This window comes from Oncorhynchus tshawytscha, linkage group LG11, assembly GCF_018296145.1.
Source record: "Oncorhynchus tshawytscha isolate Ot180627B linkage group LG11, Otsh_v2.0, whole genome shotgun sequence".
NCBI lineage: Eukaryota > Metazoa > Chordata > Actinopteri > Salmoniformes > Salmonidae > Oncorhynchus > Oncorhynchus tshawytscha.
In genome coordinates, this window is record NC_056439.1 from 45862287 (window position 1) to 45883680 (window position 21394).

At 45.2% G+C, this 21394-nt stretch overlaps 1 long non-coding RNA gene across 1 annotated transcript; it reads right to left on the reverse strand.

Annotated features, from left to right (window-relative positions):
• Window positions 1-2109: 2109 nt before the first annotated feature.
• On the reverse strand, window positions 2110-4505 carry LOC112262346. The gene is made up of 3 exons (XR_002955339.2): window positions 4185-4505; window positions 3497-3620; window positions 2110-3040 (listed from the first exon to the last, which is right to left on the reverse strand). It is a non-coding gene; the product is annotated as an uncharacterized LOC112262346 (long non-coding RNA).
• Between the last annotated feature and the right edge of the window lie 16889 nt (window positions 4506-21394).

Sequence of the window (21394 nt, forward strand, 5' to 3'; positions counted from 1 at the left end):
AGGTCGAAGAAAAGCACCATTCAAAACCCCCACAATACCCTATTCATAACATCCAGTGTGCTTTTATCATTTAAACATTCTCCAAGAGCACTATTTATGGTGAAGTCATTTTCTGAAGGAGCCAATTCTTCAGGAAGCAGAAAATAGCCCTATTCATAAATTCCGATTATCTGCAATGGGACCCCTGGGCCAGTCAATGGAGTTGGATGTGTAGTGTGCAGTTCTTCATATCCCATTGGTGGAAGAAGAGTATTTTTACTTACTCCTACTTCATTGTAGTCCTAGAGCACTACCTAAACACTGTATTAGCCTTTGCTATTACACAGAAGAAGACAGGATGTGTGTTCCACTGTCATCTCACAGAAATGATTATGCAGAAATCAGAGAAGTCATGAAGGCCAAACAGAGGTAATGTGTCTTATGTGAACGGTAATCGTGTCATGTATTCAGTGGTACTTAAAAGAACCTTCCAGAGTTGCTTGAAAACCACCGTGTCGATGCACAAACATTAAAGGCAGCCCGTTAAAAGGGGAATGTAAACAGTAGGATTTAGAACGACAGCTAACTGTAAATGTAAATCCCCATGTTGGCATTGTTGCGTCACCTATAAAGTGTTTTCCAATCCCCTTTCATTCTCCTTTTTGTTTATGATAGATGTTGTTTTTTCTCCTCCATTTGTTTGTTTCGCTAATGTTTTCCTCGTTCGCTAGTTTGCCACCCGGCTCTATTGTTGCGAAATCAAAACCTCATCAGAGACGGTTTAATTGAACATGCGATGATGCCGCATGTTGCCGCGTTCGCCACGCCAAGCTCTAAGCCAAGCTCTTCGCCACGCCAAGCTCTAATATTCTCTCTTAGCAACCCCGGAGCTCCCGGCGTTCACCACGCCAAGCTCTAATGTTCTCTCTTAGCAACCCCGGAGCTCCCGGCGTTCGCCACGCCAAGCTCTAATGTTCTCTCTTAGCAACCCCGGAGCACCCGGCGTTTGCCATCAACCCAGACGACTGTAGCACCTTTTATGTTATAAATAGAATAGGAACGCTCTTTCCGGGCACCGCTCGTTGAGCAATCAGTTTACAGAGGGAAATAGAGAGGGATGAGGGATCATTTAAACAACAACAAAAAATGAAGACGAGAAATACCTGTCATGTGCTGGGCTGATCAAGGCAAAGGCAGTAAATACTGACAATTAAGGCAAATTCATCAGAGATTTTTCTTGCTGGCTGGGAATGGAAGGTAGAAGCACCGTGATTAGGGAGATTTCAGACTCAGAGACAGGCACCTATGCCATCATTTTACCCAATTTAGGTAGAAGAAATCAAGAGTCCAATAATTTGAATCGTTTAAGCTTTATTTATGTTAACGCATGACATTGATTGGGGGATGGAAGATGGGAGTATTTTTCCTCATATCGCTCCCCAAGTCTTTCTTCTACCAAGTGCTATAGAGTGTAGTCCTGTTTGTAGTGGTCAGGTTGTTTAAGGTAGTTAGGCAGTTACTGAAAGGTGTTCTGAGAAACACAAATGCGTAGAGAAGTATCTATAAGCATTGGGAGTGTGGTGCCATACCTTTATCTCCCAGGTGCAGTAGAGCTGATACACTAAAGATGAAGTTGCAGCAGATGTCTTGACCACCCTCTGGTTGTTCTCCAGACAATGGTAGTGCTGGAAGGTGTCTCAGGCACTGTTTGTGGCCACATCACCTCCCTCAAAACCATAGAACATCTCCAGGTTCTTACAGTGGGGATCAGCATAATTTGTAGACTTTTTAATTTAACTAGGCAAGTCAGTTAAGAACAAATTCTTATTTACAATGACGGCCTACCAGGGTTAACTGCCTTGTTCAGGGGTAGAACAACAGATATTTACCTTGTCAGCTCGGGGATTCGATCCAGCAACCTTTGGGTTACTGGCCCAACGCTCTAAACACTAGGCTTCCTGCCGCCCCATAGAGAGGACAGAACAACAACGGATATGGAATTAGATTAGAATGGACTCCAAGTCCCAATTTTAAATCATTGTACAATCCATATACATTGGTAAAAAGGTAAACAAAAGTATGACACTGGAGTTTGAGGACGGTGCCCCCCTACCCCTACCCCCACCCCTTGGTGTCTTACTGGTCCAAACATAACGTCCTCTACCGCGTTGGTGTCTTACTGGTCCAAACATAACGTCCTCTACCGCGTTGGTGTCTTACTGGTCCAAACATAACGTCCTCCACCTCGTTGGTGTCTTACTGGTCCAAACATAACGTCCTCTACCTCGTTGGTGTCTTACTGGTCCAAACATAACGTCCTCTACCGCGTTGGTGTCTTACTGGTCCAAACATAACGTCCTCTACCTCGTTGGTGTCTTACTGGTCCAAATATAACGTCCTCTACCTCGTTGGTGTCTTACTGGTCCAAATATAACGCCCTCTACCTCGTTGGTGTCTTACTGGTCCAAATATAACGTCCTCTACCTCGTTGGTGTCTTACTGGTCCAAATATAACGTCCTCTACCTCGTTGGTGTCTTACTGGTCCAAATATAACGTCCTCTACCTCGTTGGTGTCTTACTGGTCCAAATATAACGCCCTCTACCTCGTTGGTGTCTTACTGGTCCAAACATAACGTCCTCTACCTCGTTGGTGTCTTACTGGTCCAAACATAACGTCCTTCTACCTCGTTGGTGTCTTACTGGTCCAAACATAACGTCCCTCTACCTCGTTGGTGTCTTACTGGTTCAAACATAACGTCCTCTACCTCGTTGGTGTCTTACTGGTCCAAACATAACATCCTCTACCTCGTTGGTGTCTTACTGGTCCAAACATAAATTCCTCTACCTCGTTGGTGTCTTACTGGTCCAAACATAACGTCCTCTACCTCGTTGGTGTCTTACTGGTCCAAACATAACGTCCTCTACCGCGTTGGTGTCTTACTGGTCCAAACATAACGTCCTCTACCTCGTTGGTGTCGTGGTCCAAGGCGATGAAGTAGAAGCCTGACTCCACCTGGTCAAACGTGTTCTCTCTACACACACTGACCTGTCTCCTGAGAACTGGAGGGAGAGAGGGAGGGAAATAAGATGTCAGGAAATTATGTCACAGACAAAGTTCAGTTCAATTTTAAATGTTTGAACATCTTAATGTTGCCTTCAATTTAGTCCATTTTAGACTGCTGTGGCTGTATCAAGAGGTAACTATGGATAATCATTAGACAAATATGTGACAATCTGAGTCTCAGCAATTCTCTGTTATCGTGGAATTGCACTGTACCAATCCACACCACTTGTCAGTCAACATGGCTCAGAATTAAACAGTACAATTAAACAAACTTCATCCCTTACCTACAGTACTCAAATTGTTTAGCAATGACCATCACATACATTCAGTATAGAACCATCTTTCTAACCAATAGACAGCAGCTGGTCATCATCCTCTCTACTTGACACATGTCCTATGTACAATGCCTTCATGATTAAGCTACGGGAGTGATTGGTGGATGTCATGGTTACCTGCAGGAAATCTCCAGAGGGTTGTGCATAGAGGAGAGACAAGGTAACCTACTTGGAACAGAATAGACTCCTGTCTTTCAGCTGCGCAGAGACACAACACCACCACATATTAGTGACAGTGGACCTGCAAAGAAAGAGAAACTGAGAGAGAAATGCTTTTCTCATTTAGAAAAGAGAAACGGTCATTCTCATTTATTGAATCTGTATAAAAACTGACAGAGTGAAATGTATTATTTTATTTAAATCAGATTTTATCTCAAAATATGTGGTTAGCGGTTTACAATATTGGCTATTGTTTAGTTCAGAATCTGACCTCTCTTGGTTCCCCCTCCTCAATCACTGACCTCTTCCCCAGTGAGGGTCTTCCCTGTCTGTTCTCACCCCTCTCCTCCCTCTTCTGCCACCTAGTCATACTGCTCTTCCAAGTCCTCCTCCTCTAGTAAACCCTCCTTGACTTAGGTACAAAGTTAAACCATAGGTGGTATAGAAAACATAACCACCTTGGCTTTGGTTAAACCACATGGTTAAATGGTAGCTGGCTAGCTGATGTTCACCTAGCTTGTCTCATCAATATACTGCTTTACTAACAGAATACCAAATAACTACTTACTTCAGTTCCAATATTAAAATCATAGTTGATTAGCTAGCTAGTTGGTTATCTATTTTCCCTACTGAAAAACAAACTTACCATCATTCACCTCCCAACATCCCCTATCGTCTCTGTGGTAGAAAATTCAGTTCAAGTGCAGTCAAGCGTTTCAGTAGACTGCGACAGGCTATGTTCATTGGCTAAGATTTCCACGTTATAAAATTATAGTAAGCAGTGAGAGCAAAATAGATTTTGGAGAGCAAACTGTAAAACGGACGTGAGGGAGTCTTGACATGTAGTAAGTATTTCCTCTGGCGAACAAAAATCTCTCAAAGTGCATCTCGCGCACCATCTCGCGCATCTCGCGCACCATCTCGCGCCGTTCAACTTTTGAATGGGATTTGACACCATGCTTTCTCAATTTCCCACTACAATAGAATGCATACAGCCAGTACACCACAGTCCAATTCAGTCAGTACATTAGAACACATACAGCCAATCAAATACAGTCCAATACAGTCAGTACAATACAGTCAGTACAATACAGTCAGTACAGTCATTACAATACAGTCAGTAAAATACAGTCAGTAAAATACAGTCAGTACAATACAGTCAGTACAATACAGTCAGTACAGTCATTACAATACAGTCAGTACAATACAGTCAGTACAGTCATTACAATACAGTCAGTAAAATACAGTCAGTACAGTCAGTACAATACAGTCAGTACAATACAGCCCAGTACAATACAGTCAGTACAGTCAGTACAATACAGTCAGTACAATACAGTCAGTACAATACAGTCAGTACAGTCAGTATAATACAGTCAGTACAATACAGTCAGTACAGTCATTACAATACAGTCAGTAAAATACAGTCAGTAAAATACAGTCAGTACAGTCAGTACAATACAGTCAGTACAGTCAGTACAATACAGTCAGTACAATACAGCCCAGTACAATACAGCCCAGTACAATACAGTCAGTACAGTCAGTACAATACAGTCAGTAAAATACAGTCAGTACAGTCAGTACAATACAGTCAGTACAGTCAGTACAATACAGCCCAGTACAATACAGTCAGTACAATACAGTCAGTACAGTCAGTACAATACAGCCCAGTACAATACAGTCAGTACAATACAGTCAGTACAGTCAGTACAATACAGTCAGTACAATACAGCCCAGTACAATACAGTCAGTACTGTCTCAGCCTCCAGTATTTATGCTGCAGTAGTTTATGTGTCGGGGGGCTAGGGTCAATTTGTTATATCTGGAGTACTTCTCCTGTCCTATTCGGTGTCCTGTGTGAATTTAAGTGTGCTCTCTCTAATTCTCTCTTTCTTTCTCTCTCTCGGAGAACCTGTGCCCTAGGACCATGCCTCAGGACTACCTGACATGATGACTCCTTGCTGTCCCCAGTCCACCTGGCCGTGCTGCTGCTCCAGTTTCAACTGTTCTGCCTTATTATTATTGGACCCTGCTGGTCATTTATGAACATTTGAACATCTTGGCCATGTCTGTTATAATCTCCACCCAGCACAGCCAGAAGAGGACAGGCCACCCCACATAGCCTGGTTCCTCTCTAGGTTTCTTCCTAGGTTTTGGCCTTTCTAGGGAGTTTTTCCTAGCCGCCGTGCTTCTACACCTGCATTGCTTGCTGTTTGGGGTTTTAGGCTGGGTTTCTGTACAGCACTTTGAGATATCAGCTGATGTCCGAAGGGCTATATAAATACATTCGATTTGATTTGAAATTTGATTTGAGTACAATAAAGTCAGTACAATACATCCCAGTATAATACAGTCAGTACAATACAGTCAGTACAATACAGTCAGTACAATACAGCCAGTACAATACAGCCAGTACAATACAGCCAGTACAATACAGTCAGTACAATACAGCCAGTACAATACAGTCAGTACAATACAGTCAGTACAGTCAGTACAATACAGTCAGTACAATACAGTCAGTACAATACAGTCAGTACAACACAGCCAGTACAATACAGCCAGTACAATACAGCCAGTACAATACAGTCAGTACAATCCAGTCAGTACAATGCAGCCCAGTACAATACAGCCCAGTACAATACAGTCAGTACAATACAGTCAGTACAATACAGCCCAGTACAATACAGTCAGTACAATACAGTCAGTACAATACAGCCAGTACAATACAGCCAGTACAATACAGCCAGTACAATACAGTCAGTACAATACAGTCAGTACAATCCAGTCAGTACAATGCAGCCCAGTACAATACAGCCCAGTACAATACATCCCAGTACAATACAGTCAGTACAGTCAGTACAATACAGTCAGTACAATACAGTCAGTACAATACATCCCAGTACAATACAGTCAGTACAATACAGCCAGTACAATACAGTCAGTACAATACAGCCCAGTACAATACAGTCAGTACAATACAGTCAGTACAATACAGTCAGTACAATACAGTCAGTACAATACAGCCAGTACAATACAGTCAGTACAGTCAGTACAATACAGTCAGTACAATACAGCCCAGTACAATACAGTCAGTACAATACAGCCCAGTACAATACAGTCAGTACAATACAGTCAGTACAATACAGCCAGTACAATACAGCCAGTACAATACAGCCAGTACAATACAGCCAGTACAGCCCAGTACAATACAGTCAGTACAGCCAGTACAGCCAGTACAATACAGTCAGTACAATACAGCCAGTACAATACAGCCAGTACAGCCAGCCCAGTACAATACAGCCAGTACAATACAGCCAGTACAGCCAGTACAATACAGTCAGTACAATACAGCCAGTACAATACAGTCAGTACAGCCAGTACAATACAGTCAGTACAATACAGCCAGTACAATACAGTCAGTACAATACAGTCAGTACAATACAGTCAGTACAATACAGCCCAGTACAATACAGTCAGTACAATACAGTCAGTACAATACAGTCAGTACAATACAGTCAGTACAATACAGCCCAGTACAATACAGTCAGTACAATACAGCCAGTACAATACAGTCAGTACAATACAGCCCAGTACAATACAGTCAGTACAATACAGTCAGTACAATACAGCCAGTACAATACAGCCAGTACAATACAGTCAGTACAATACAGCCCAGTACAATACAGTCAGTACAATACAGCCCAGTACAATACAGCCCAGTACAATACAGCCAATACAACCCAGTACAGCCAGTACAATACAGTCAGTACAATACAGTCAGTACAGCCAGTACAATACAGTCAGTACAATACAGCCAGTACAATAAGTCAGTACAATACAGTCAGTACAATACAGTCAGTACAATACAGCCAGTACAATACAGCCCAGTACAATACAGTCAGTACAGCCAGTACAATACAGTCAGTACAATACAGTCAGTACAATACAGCCCAGTACAATACAGCCAGTACAATACAGTCCAGTACAATACAGTCAGTACAATACAGTCAGTACAATACAGCCAGTACAATACTGTCAGTACAATACAGTCAGTACAATACAGCCAGTACAATACAGTCAGTACAATACAGCCCAGTACAATACAGTCCAGTACAATACAGTCAGTACAGTCAGTACAATACAGTCAGTACAGTCAGTACAATACTGTCAGTACAATACAGTCAGTACAATACTGTCAGTACAATACAGTCAGTACAATACAGCCAGTACAATACAGTCAGTACAGTCAGTACAATACAGTCAGTACAGTCAGTACAATACAGCCCAGTACAGTCAGTACAATACAGCCCAGTACATTCAGTACAATACAGTCAGTACAATACAGTCAGTACAGTCAGTACAATACAGTCAGTACAGTCAGTACAATACAGCCCAGTACAGTCAGTACAATACAGTCAGTACAATACAGTCCAGTACAATACAGTCAGTACAATACAGTCCAGTACAATACAGTCAGTACAATATTGCCAGTACAATACAGTCCAGTACAGAGTATATTATCTGTAGAAAGATCTTGTAATTATCGTTGTTGGAAGGATGGTCGGACCAAGATGCAGCGTGGGGTAGGTTAATCATTTTTATTTATGATAACCGGCACAAAACAAGAAAGAGTAACGAACGAAATGTACAGCTTTGTAGGGCTGAAAAGCAATAATACAAAATCAAGATCCCACAAACAACAGGTGGGAAAAGGCTGCCTAAATATGATCCCCAATCAGAGACAACGATAGGCAGCTGCATCTGATTGGGAACCATACCAGGCCAACATAGAAAATAAAAAACTAGACTACCCACCCTAGTCACACCCTGACCTAACCAAAATAGAGAAATAAAAGGTTCTCTAAGGTCAGGGCGTGACAGATCTATCCTGAAACATTTTTTGACCTTTACTGCACGAGATCATTTATTTTTTATTGTTTTTCAACAGAACATTCTACAAGTGGCAGCAACATGCTGAATTATCAGTACAACTTACATTTGGATATTAACATTTCTAATTTACTCATTAAAACAGTATAATATAACAGAAATCAGGTTCATCACCAACTGTTAAGGCTCTGTACGTGGGTTGTAGTAAGGTCATGTTGTTGTCAACATGGCTGCCTGTCCATGGTGTCTTTACTTTGACTTACTAATGACAACAACATCAAAGCTGTTCCTCTAGTTTCAGGTCAGAGGACAAGGAGGTGCAGGTCACCGACCTTAAAGAACCCTTTGAAATCGACACAATAGCTTACATTCACCGCCAAAGCAGGGAGGAAAGCAGCCAATTGGTACGACCAGGAAAACATACCAGGTCAAGGGTTAGAAAGGTCAGACAGCCCCGCTCTCTCTCTCTCTCTCTCTCTCTCTCTCTCTCTCTCTCTCTCTCTCTCTCTCTCTCTGTCTGTCTCTCTGTCTCTCTCTCTCTGTCTCTCTCTCTCTCTCTCTCTCTCTCTCTCTCTCTCTCTGTCTCTCTCTCTCTCTCTCTCTCTCTCTCTCTGTCTCTGTCTCTCTTTCTCTTTCTCTCTCTCTCTCTCTCTGTCTCTCTGTCTCTCTCTCTCTCTCTGTCTCTGTCTCTCTCTCTCTCTCTCTCTGTCTATCTCTCTCTTTCTCTCTCTGTCTCTCTCTCTCTCTTTCTTTCTCTCTCTCTCTCTCTCTCTCTCTCTCTCTCTCTGTCTCTCTCTCTCTCTCTCTCTCTCTCTCTCTCTCTCTCTGTCTCTCTGTCTCTCTCTCTCTCTCTCTCTCTGTCTCTCTCTCTCTCTCTCTCTCTCTGTCTCTCTGTCTCTCTGTCTCTCTCTCTCTCTCTCTCTCTCTCTCTCTCTCTCTCTGTCTCTCTCTCTCTGTCTCTGTCTCTGTCTCTCTGTCTCTCTCTCTCTCTCTCTCTGTCTCTCTGTCTCTCTCTCTCTCTCTCTGTCTCTCTCTCTCTCTCTCTCTCTCTCTCTCTCTCTCTCTCTCTCTCTCTCTCTCTCTCTCTCTCTCTCTCTCTCTCTCTCTCTCTCTCGGGAGGGGGGGATGGAAAAAGCTAACCGAAGCGGTATCACATTTCTCCATTTTAGGCCCATCAAGCCATCTCTTTTCACACCGGCTTCTGCTCGTTAAGACATCTCCATTAATCTCTGTACAATGTTAATAAATGAAGCAGCTTGAGAGTATTGATCCCTGGAGCCTCTAAGCCTACTTCTTGTCTTCAGGAAACTTAATACCCCTCGCTGGGTTACCGTGCAAGGATCAACCGCTGCCAGACGAAAGGAGAGGGCGTCAATGGAATGCCAGAGGAGACGCGCCACGAGACGAGGCCGAGACGAGATCGATAGGAAAACGCATCTCGGCTGAACCACTTCAGCAAACATGAGCATACTGCACATGAACCATTAAGTAAATCCGCCAGGCTCCCTCCTCTCCCTCCCCTGCCTTCAGCTAATGTTACACATGTCACAGTTATGGAAAACAACATTCCCTTTTCAACGGACTTAGTGTTATTTCAGGTTCTGTTGAAATCAAACACGGAGCTTACAGTTTATTAAGAGGCGATTGATGCCAGGGATTTTGGTTGCTCCTCTTTGAGAAGAATTGTTCAGATATTTTCTGGGGCTGAGGTTAGATTAGATGTTGATTCGAAAAGGCACATTTTATGCTACATTACAGCTGTGAAATTGCAGTACACATTGCGTTTGGAGAAACATGTTTTAGCCCACCACCCCCAATCCTCCTTACAACTGTGAAAAACTCCCCCTACAGGGTTAGCATAAGGTCGAGCAACAACACAGCTAATGACTTCTGTGTGAGAGTGACTGTGAGAGTGACTGTGATTTGCTACAGAGTGCTTCCACAATATGCAGTGTGTTACTGTGTACATACTCAATTTGTTAATGACATTTTATTGCGTTTCTGCCAACAGGGAAATCTAAGGAAACTAAACATGCAAATTGTTTTTAACAATAGCTATTATGTTGATCTAATTTGAACAGTCTTGCATTGTCACAACTGTACATGATACAAGCGTGTATACAGTGATGTAACACTGGTCCAACTGATACAATGTAATACGCATGTTATAACAATGTTATAACCAGTCTGGGTATCTGGATCCGCTGTGGACATTTATTAACAGGGCTTTCTAAAGGCAATATTCTATGTGGTGGATTTGTGGGTATTGTATTCAAATAACCCTGTAGCTTCAGCTTTGAGGCATTTCCTCGGGTTTCTATGCCCTAGTTCCACACTGAGAGAGATGCCGATACAGTTATTTACATTTTTACATTTACATTTGAGTCATTTAGCAGACGCTCTTATAAGACACTTCCAGTCTCTCTGATCCATGAACACAGAACAGAGAATAGAGTATTGAGTGAAATCTCTCCCCAATCCACACACACACACACACACACACACACACACACACACACACACACACACAGGCGGCTGGTAGCAGCTTAATTGGTGAGGAAGGGCTCATGGTAATGGCTGGAACGGAATTAATGGAATGGTATTGAACACATGAAACACATCGTTTTAATATGTGTCATGGCATTCCATTCACTCCATCCTATTACTATCAGACATCCTCTTGTGACACACACATCCATGCTCTCTGACTCTCTCTTTCTCTCTCCCTCTCTTCCCCTCTTTCTGCTTGTGATTTATTCTCCAGGATTATGCGTGGGCGGGGGGGGTGCAGAGCTCTGCCTGCATGGTTGGCTGTATTAAAGATAAGCAGCTTTTCTTGATAGGGCTCTATCCAGCTTTAATTACCACAACTCTGAGTCTGTGGACAGCGCTAGAACAAACAGGGGGAAAAGCTACTCTGCTGTAATCCCGGGACTAGCGGCGCGAGGAAGGGAGAGAGAGGAAGAGGAAGAGGAAGGGAGAGAGAGAAAGAGGAAGAGGGCAATTGAGGCCTGTTTCCAACTGTACGGAAAGAGCTGTCACTCAGAGGAAAACCTATCCTTACTGCTAGGGCTCTTCTAGAGAGGGTTTACTTGTAATCATGAAACAATGTATGTGTTGAATGTACTTGGCCAAGACTATGTTAACATGCTTTGTTGTGATGATAATTGCCTACTATTATGCAGTGGGCAAATTAAGGCTGAAGCTATGAGTGTGGTTGGAGGTGTGTCCAAACCACAGACGCTATCTTGAAATAGACTGTGAGGCCCATGTTTGAGAGAGCTAGCATTGTTTGCTGTTTTCTAAAAGGGTATTTAGTTGTGCTGCGTTCATAACCAAGTGGGAAGGTGGTTATTACCAGTTGTGAAGTCGGAAATAATAGTTGGATGAGTTCACGTGATTTGAACTCGTTGAGTAACGCCGATTGGATAATCGCCAACAAGCTGCGTCATCCATAAACTTAAAGTACTGTTATCATGTAAACAAATTATAGTGTTCAAAACCCATATGAAAAGATTGCTTTTTATAAACAACGTTTTGTCGTTGTATTTAACTGCAGAAAATGCTTTTATCTAGGTAATTTCCTTAGTAGGTCAGAGGTCAGCATGTGGGAGAAGTCCTGGGATGACAGATGAGTTTCCCACTACTAATACCCGTTGGACGGCCCTTCGTTTGGATTTTTCCTAGTCATACGTGATAAATACCACCTTCCCACTTGGTTATTAACGCAACATGACACCTCCTTTAACTCATTCAACTGTGTTGGTGTAAAAATAGACATTGAATAGTTACAATCACCTTCCTTGGTACCTTTACATTCTGTTGGATTATTGACTTTATTTCTGGGAATCCGTTGGGATAATTGTATTTATTATTATTATTATTGGATTACAAATATACTGTTTAGGTGTACTTGGACTTCCATTCAAAGACTCAACCAGAGTTCTGTTAGGACTAAAGTTTTCAGTTACTTTATGAATTTGCTCATTGGACTTACAGCTCTTTATAGCTCTGACAGGACTATAAAATACACCTTCTATTGTCCATATGTTACAGCCATATGTAACATATGTATTACATATGTATTACATATGTATTCTGCTCCATTCTCAGTTCCCCATGAACTCCTCTGGGAATCCTTCAACATTTTCCACGTACCAGAACCCATCACTACACTGGTAAAGGCCTATTTCCAAGACCTGCAATTGTGTTTCACAACACCTGACTTCATAACAACATGGCAGCGCTTGGAAGTAGGCATAATGGCAGGCTGTACAATTTCACCTCTGGCCTTCACTATGGCCATGGAAGTCATCATCAGGGCATCGAGATGGGTGGTCGGCGGTGAGAGAACTAAGGAAGGGCTCCGTCTCCCACCTATCTGAGCATACATGGATGACATGACTACACTGACCACCACTGCAGCATGCACCAGGCGGCTACTTGCAAAACTGCAGGATAACATCAAGTGGGCCCGGATGAAAATCAAGCCAAGCAAATCTCGAAGCATCTCCATAGTCAAGGGACAGCTTAAAGATGTGAGGTTCTGCATTGGAGATGACCCGATACCAACGGTGTCTGAGCAACCCATCAAGAGCCTGGGTAGATGGTACAACGAAAGCCTCCGGGATAAAGATCAAGTTCGGCAAGTAAGGCAGGACATCGCCGACGGTCTTGAGAACATCAACAAGACCCTACTGCCTGGGAGGCTCAAGCTTTGGTGCCTACAGTTTGGACTTCTCCCCCGGGTAATGTGGCCACTCACCGTCTATGAGGTCCCAATAACAACAGTGGAGAAGATGGAGCGAACCATTACCTCATACGTGAAGAAATGGCTGGGTGTCCCACGATGCCTGAGTAACATCGGCCTCTATGGCAAAGGGGTCCTTGAACTACCTCTTACAAGTCTAACGGAGGAGTACAAGTGCTCTAAAGTAAGACTTCAGATGACATTGAAGGACTCCAAAGACCAGACCATTAGCAAGGCTGCACCTCCCCCACAAACTGGACGGAAATGGACATCATCCAAGGCTGTGCAGCAAGCAACATCAGCCCTGAGACACCAAAACATTGTGGGGAATATCCAGCATGGAAGAGGAGGCTTTGGTCTGCCAGGAAGCAAACCAACGTTCCATAAGGCAACAACATCTGAATGCAGGAAGCTGGTGGTCGAGGAGGTGCGCAGACAGGAGGAGACTGCAAGAAGTGCAAAGGCTGTCTCTCTTGCTAAACAAGGGCAATGGACGCGGTGGGAAGGCCTGGAGAGGAGAAAGATCAACTGGAGTGAGCATTGGCAAATGGAGGCAAGCAACATCAGCTTCATCATAAGAGCTGTTTATGATGTGCTTCCATCACCAAAAAACCTACATCAATGGTATGGCGAGGACTCGACCTGCCCCCTCTGCCCAGCTCCAGCGACTCTCAGGCATATAATGACAGGTTGCAAGACCAGCCTCTCACAAGGCCGCTACACCTGGAGGCACAATCAGGTCCTCAAGTGCCTGGTTGCAGCACTTGAGACCAAGAGGAGTGCAACCAATTCATTACCTCCAAAAACAAGCAATCCCGTCAAAACAACAACATTCATCCGGGAGGGACAGAAAAGGCCCAAGTATCCTCCTACAAAGCCAGAAACTGGACACCTAGCCATGGCCCGGGACTGGAAGATGCTTGTCGATATTGGCCAGCAACTAATTTTTCCATCTGAGATTGCTTCTACCAACCTTAGGCCAGACATGGTACTCTGGTCCCCTTCACGAAAGGCTGTGTACATCATAGAGCTCACAGTCCCGTGGGAAAACTCTGTTGAAGAGGCCTACGAGCGTAAGAAACTGCGTTACACAGAGTTGGCAGCAGACGCAACTCAGCGTGGCTGGAATGCAAAAGTCTGGCCAGTTGAAGTGGGATGCAGAGGATTCGTGGCTTCTTCCACCATCAGGTTGCTGAAAGAACTTGGAATCCATGGACAGGCTCTGCGGCAGACCGTCAGAGCAGTTTCTCAAGCAGCTGAAAGAGGCAGCCAGTGGATCTGGATCAAACGGAAGGACCCTTGCTGGGCTATAACTTCATGACCCCCACCCCCACCTGAGAACCCAATTCAGATCCCTCCAACTTGAGGAGGGCATATGAGGTATGCGGTCAGCTGTAGGGCTGGCTCAGGGAAGAGGACGCCCCTGCCTTGCATAGTCCCGTGGGACATCTTAATTGGGCATGGGACACAAGCTAAGGCTTGATCACCCTTTAGCTGGCCACCTTTGATGAGGGTGTTTAGTGATTAAAGGCCGAAACACCCACTGATTCGAAGGCACACTACTGAGGGTGTGTCCCAAAATTGACATCTTAACCCAGTCTAAGAAATAAACCTCCCATGCCACTCTGTCAACATCACGGCAAATCTCATGTGAGTGCATACCATCTATTGGCACAATGGGCAGTTTTTAACATCTCGTCCCGTGTTTTATGATTCAACCCCATCCCAGAAAGCACATGAGAACAGGTTCAAGCTGCAGTGTATCGCCTCTGGATGGAGAACATGTTGTTGAGGTTAAGGGCCTTGCTCAAGGGCCCAACAGTAGGGGAATGTCTGGAGGATGTGAAACCAGTAGCCCTCCAGTCGCCAGACCAATTCATTCATCATTGTTGACTTGCATGTTTTTTTGTATCTAGATCAAATCTACTATTGTATATGAGAAGACTGGCAAGTCATCCACCGCTGCCAAGTTCCCATTTGGTGCTCCAGTCATCCACTGCTGTCAAGTTCCCATTTGGTGCTCCAGTCATCCACTGCTGCCAAGTTCCCATTTGGTGCTCCAAACCATCCTTCTCTCTACCTTCCCCTGTCTATATAATGCCTCAGAGCCAACACACCGTCTCAAACCATCCTTCTCTCTACCTTCCCCTGACTACATAATGCCTCAAGGCCAACACACCATCTCAAACCATCCTTCTCTCTACCTTCCCCTGTCTACATAATGCCTCAAGGCCAACACATCATTCCAAACCATCCTTCTCTCTACCTTCCCCTGTCTACCTTCCCTATAATGCCTCAGAGCCAACACACCATCTCAAACCATCCTTCTCTCTACCTTCCCCTACATAATGCCTCATAGCATAATGCCTAATGCCTCAAGGCCAACACACCATTCCAAACCATCCTTCTCTCTACCTTCCCCTGTCTATATAATGCCTCAGAGCCAACACACCATCTCAAACCATCCTTCTCTCTACCTTCCCCTGACTACATAATGCCTCATAGCCAACACACCATCTCAAACCATCCTTCTCTCTACCTTCCCCTGTCTACATAATGCCTCAAGGCCAACACACCATTCCAAACCATCCTTCTCTCTACCTTCCCCTGTCTATATAATGTCTCAGAGCCAACACACCATTCCAAACCATCCTTCTCTCTACCTTCCCCTGTCTATATAATGCCTCAGAGCCAACACACCATCTCAAACCATCCTTCTCTCTACCTTCCCCTGTCTACATAATGCCTCAAGGCCAACACACCATCTCAAACCATCCTTCTCTCTACCTTCCCCTGTCTATATAATGCCTCAAGGCCAACACACCATCTCAAACCATCCTTCTCTCTACCTTCCCCTGTCTACATAATGCCTCAAGGCCAACACACCATCTCAAACCATCCTTCTCTCTACCTTCCCCTGTCTACATAATGCCTCAGAGCCAACACACCATCTCATGACAGAATACGTCAAACCTGACATCCTCCCTGAAGATAACTTCCTCACATCAGACAACACAACCGACTGGTCACTTTACCTCAGACACTCTTCTGAATAATCACACCCACACTTCTACGAGTGCATTTCTATTCATACATTCCCATTGACTCCTATACAGCAGGTAAAAATACCTTGATGTGAAACACTGACGAGAGGGAATTCCGTCCTTTATTCATGACGTATCATGTAGCACACAGCATGTAGTATAGTGGCTCACACTGTCTATATGAACTCAGCAAAAAAAAACGTCCCTTTTTCAGGACCCTGTCTTTGAAAGATATTTCATAAAAATCCAAATAACTTCACAGATCTTAATTGTAAAGGGTTTTAACACTGTTTCCCATGTTTGTTCAATGAACCATAAACAATTAATTAACATGCACCTGTGGAAAAGTCGTTAAGACACTATCAGCTTACAGACGGTAGGCAATTAAGGCCACAGTTATGAAAACTTAGGACACTAAAGAGGCCTTTCTACGGACTCTGAAAAACACCAAAAGAAAGATGCCCAGGGTCCCTGCTCATCTGCGTGAACGTGCCTTAGGCATGCTGCAAGGGGGCATGAGGACTGCAGATGTGGCCAGGGCAAGAAATTGCAATGTTCGTACTGTGAGACACCTAAGACAGCGCTACAGGGAGACAGGATGGACAGCTGATCGTTCTCACAGTGGCAGACTGTGTAACAATACCTGCACAGGATCGGTACATCCGAACATCACACCTGTGGGACAGGTACAGGATGGCAACAACAACTGCCCGAGTTACACGCGGAACGCACAATCCCTCCATCAGTGCTCAGACTGTCAGCAATAGGCTGAGAGAGGCTGGACTGAGGGCTTGTAGGCCTGTTGTAAGGCAGGTCCTCAACAGACATCACCAGCAACAACATCGCCTATGGACACAAACCCACCGTTGCTGGACCAGACAGGACTGGCAAAAAGTGCTCTTCACTGATGAGTCACGGTTTGTCTCACCAGGAGTGATGGTCGAATTCGCCTTTATCGTCAAAAGAATGAGCTTTACACCGAGGCCTGTACTATGGAGCGGGATCGATTTGGAGGTGGATGGTCCATCATGGTCTGGCGCGGTGTGTCACAGCATCATCGGATTGAGCTTGTTGTCATTGCAGGCAATCTCAACGCTGTGCGTTACAGGGAAGACATCCTCCTCCCTCACGTGTTACCCTTCCTGACATGACCCTCCAGCATGACAATGCCACCAGCCATACTGCTCATTCTGTGCCTGATTTCCTGCAAGACAGGAATGTCAGTGTTCTGCCCATTCCCCCCAGAAATGTCCGGGAACTTGCAGATACCTTGGTGGAAGAGTGGGGTAACATCTCACAGCAAGAACTGGCACATCTGGTGCAGTCCATGAGGAGGAGATGCAATGCAGTACTTAATGCAGCTGGTGGCCACACCAGATACCGACTGTTACTTTTGATTTTGACACCCCCATTTGGTCCGGCACACGTTATTCCATTTCTGTTAGTCACATGTCTGTGGAACTTGTTCAGTTTATGTCTCAGATGTTGAATCTTGTTATGTTCATACAAATATTTACACATGTTAAATTAAGTTTGCTGAAAATAAACGCAGTTGACAGTGAGAAGACGCTTATTGTTTTGCTGAGATTAGTATAGTGGCTCATACTGTTTATATAGTATAGTGGCTCATACTGTTTATATAGTATAGTGGCTCATACTGTTTATATAGTATAGTGGCTCATACTGTTTATATAGTATAGAGGCTCATACTGTTTATATAGTATAGTGGCTCATACTGTTTATATAGTACAGTGGCTCATGCTGTTTATATAGTATAGTGGCTCATACTGTTTATATAGTATAGTGGCTCATACTGTTTATATAGTATAGTGGCTCATACTGTTTATATAGTATAGTGGCTCATGCTGTTTATATAGTATAGTGGCTCATACTGTTTATATAGTATAGTGGCTCATACTGTTTATATAGTATAGTGGCTCATACTGTTTATATAGTATAGTGGCTCATACTGTTTATATAGTATAGTGGCTCATACTGTTTATATAGTATAGTGGCTCATACTGTTTATATAGTATAGTGGCTCATACTGTTTATATAGTATAGTGGCTCATACTGTTTATATAGTATAGTGGCTCATACTGTTTATATAGTATAGTGGCTCATACTGTTTATATAGTATAGAGGCTCATACTGTTTATATAGTATAGTGGCTCATACTGTTTATATAGTACAGTGGCTCATGCTGTTTATATAGTATAGTGACTCATACTGAGGCTATAGTGGCTCATACTGTTTATATAGTATAGTGACTCATACTGAGTGTATAGTGGCTCATACTGTTTATATAGTATAGTGGCTCATACTGAGTGTATAGTGGCTCATGCTGGTTATATAGTATTGTGGCTCATGCTGTTTATATAGTATAGTGACTCATACTGAGTGTATAGTGGCTCATACTGTTTATATAGTATAGTGACACATACGGAGTGTATAGTGGCTCATACTGTTTATATAGTATAGTGGCTCATACTGAGTGTATAGTGGCTCATGCTGTGTATATAGTATTGTGGCTCATGCTGTGTATAAACAGGGTGAGTAGCCTGCTATGGGTCCTGGCAGGGGATTAACAGGGTGAGTAGCCTGCTATGGGTCCTGGCAGGGGATTGACAGGGTGAGTAGCCTACTATGGGTGCTTGCAGGGGATAAACAGGGTCAGTAGCCAGCTGTGGGTCCTGGCAGGGGATAAACAGGGTCAGTAGCCTGCTATGGGTGCTGGCAGGGGATAAACAGGGTCAGTAGCCTGCTATGGGTCCTGGCAGGGGATTGACAGGGTGAGTAGCCAGCTGTGGGTCCAGGCAGGGGATTAACAGGGTGAGTAGCCTGCTATGGGTGCTGGCAGGGGATAAACAGGGTCAGTAGCCTGGTATGGGTGCTGGCAGGGGATAAACAGGGTCAGTAGCCTACTATGGGTGCTTGCAGGGGATAAACAGGGTCAGTAGCCAGCTGTGGGTCCTGGCAGGGGATTGACAGGGTGAGTAGCCTGCTATAGGTCCTGGCAGGGGATTAACAAGGTCAGTAGCCTGCTATGGGTCCTGGCAGGGGATAAACAGGGTCAGTAGCCTGCTATGGGTCCTGGCAGGGGATAAACAGGGTCAGTAGCCAGCTGTGGGTCCTGGCAGGGGATAAACAGGGTCAGTAGCCTGCTATGGGTCCTGGCAGGGGATAAACAGGGTGAGTAGCCTGCTATGGGTCCTGGCAGGGGATTAACAGGGTGAGTAGCCTGCTATGGGTCCTGGCAGGGGATAAACAGGGTCAGTAGCCAGCTGTGGGTCCTGGCAGGGGATAAACAGGGTCAGTAGCCAGCTGTGGGTCCTGGCAGGGGATAAACAGGGTCAGTAGCCAGCTGTGGGTCCTGGCAGGGGATAAACAGGGTCAGTAGCCTGCTATGGGTCCTGGCAGGGGATAAACAGGGTCAGTAGCCAGCTGTGGGTCCTGGCAGGGGATAAACAGGGTCAGTAGCCTGGCTAAACAGGGTCCGTAGCCTGGGGTCCTGGGGGGATAAACAGGGTCAGTAGCCTGCTATGGGTCCTGGCAGGGGATAAACAGGGTCAGTAGCCTGCTGGCAGGGGATGGGTCCCTGGCAGGGGATAAACAGGGTCAGTAGCCAGCTGTGGGTCCTGGCAGGGGATAAACAGGGTCAGTAGCCAGCTGTGGGTCCTGGCAGGGGATAAACAGGGTCAGTAGCCAGCTGTGGGTCCTGGCAGGGGATAAACAGGGTCAGTAGCCAGCTGTGGGTCCTGGCAGGGGATAAACAGGGTCAGTAACCTGCTATGGGTCCTGGCAGGGGATAAACAGGGTCAGTAGCCAGCTGTGGGTCCTGGCAGGGGATAAACAGGGTCAGTAGCCTGCTATGGGTCCTGGCAGGGGATAAACAGGGTCAGTAGCCAGCTGTGGGTCCTGGCAGGGGATAAACAGGGTCAGTAGCCTGCTATTGGTCCTGGCAGGGGATAAACAGGGTCAGTAGCCAGCTGTGGGTCCTGGCAGGGGATAAACAGGGTGAGTAGCCTGCTATGGGTCCTGGCAGGGGATAAACAGGGTCAATAGCCAGCTGTGGGTCCTGGCAGGGGATAAACAGGGTCAGTAGCCAGCTGTGGGTCCTGGCAGGGGATAAACAGGGTCAGTAACCTGCTATGGGTCCTGGCAGGGGATAAACAGGGTCAGTAGCCTGCTATGGGTCCTGGCAGGGGATAAACAGGGTCAGTAGCCTGCTGTGGGTCCTGGCAGGGGATAAACAGGGTCAGTAGCCAGCTATGGGTCCTGGCAGGGGATAAACAGGGTCAGTAGCCAGCTATGGGTCCTGGCAGGGGATAAACAGGGTCAGTAGCCAGCTGTGGGTCCTGGCAGGGGATAAACTCCAAGTACCACAGTTAATAATTCTCATCAAGAAGCTTGACTGAGTTATGGCACACACTGAAAATACCATCTCTGAACTGGTGATGACCTGTGCTTCCACCGGAAATAAATGATTAAAGCGCACAGAGAGAAAGAAAGGACAGCTTGTCTCTTGGGAAAGTCAAGCGTTGAGGGAGGGAAGTTGTGGATGTTTTAGTGGTCTGTTCTTTGCATTGTTTGAGTGTCAAGAAGAGTAATGCTATGCATTTAGTCAGAAGTGTGTTATGTTCACTGTGTGTGTGTTTGAGAGAGAGAGGAGAGAGAGAGAGGAGAGCGAGAAGGAGCAGGCTTGTGTTTCATTAGGTTTACTGTCGGTGTTCATGCTCATGTGTGTACTGCTGTGTGTGTGTGTGTGTGTGTGTGTGTGTGTGTGTGTGTGTTTGTTTGCTTGCATGTGTGTGTGCAGTACGCTGCAGGGCTGAGAGCTTCATTATGGCAGCCATTGACGTTACTGTGACATGGGCAGCTGGTGCTGCTGTCCCGGAGCCCCCTGGGAAAGCACTGGTGCTGCTGTCCTGGAGCCCCCTGGGAACAAACTGGTGCTGCTGTCCTGGAGCCCCCTGGGAACTAACTGGTGCTGCTGTCTCAGAGCCCCCTGGGAACTAACTGGTGCTGCTGTCCCGGAGCCCCTTGGGAACTAACTGGTGCTGCTGTCTCGGAGCCCCCTGGGAACTAACTGGTGCTGCTGTCCTGGAGCCCCCTGGGAACTAACTGGTGCTGCTGTCTTGTCTATTGCTGCCTCTCACTGCAGGCCATATAGCC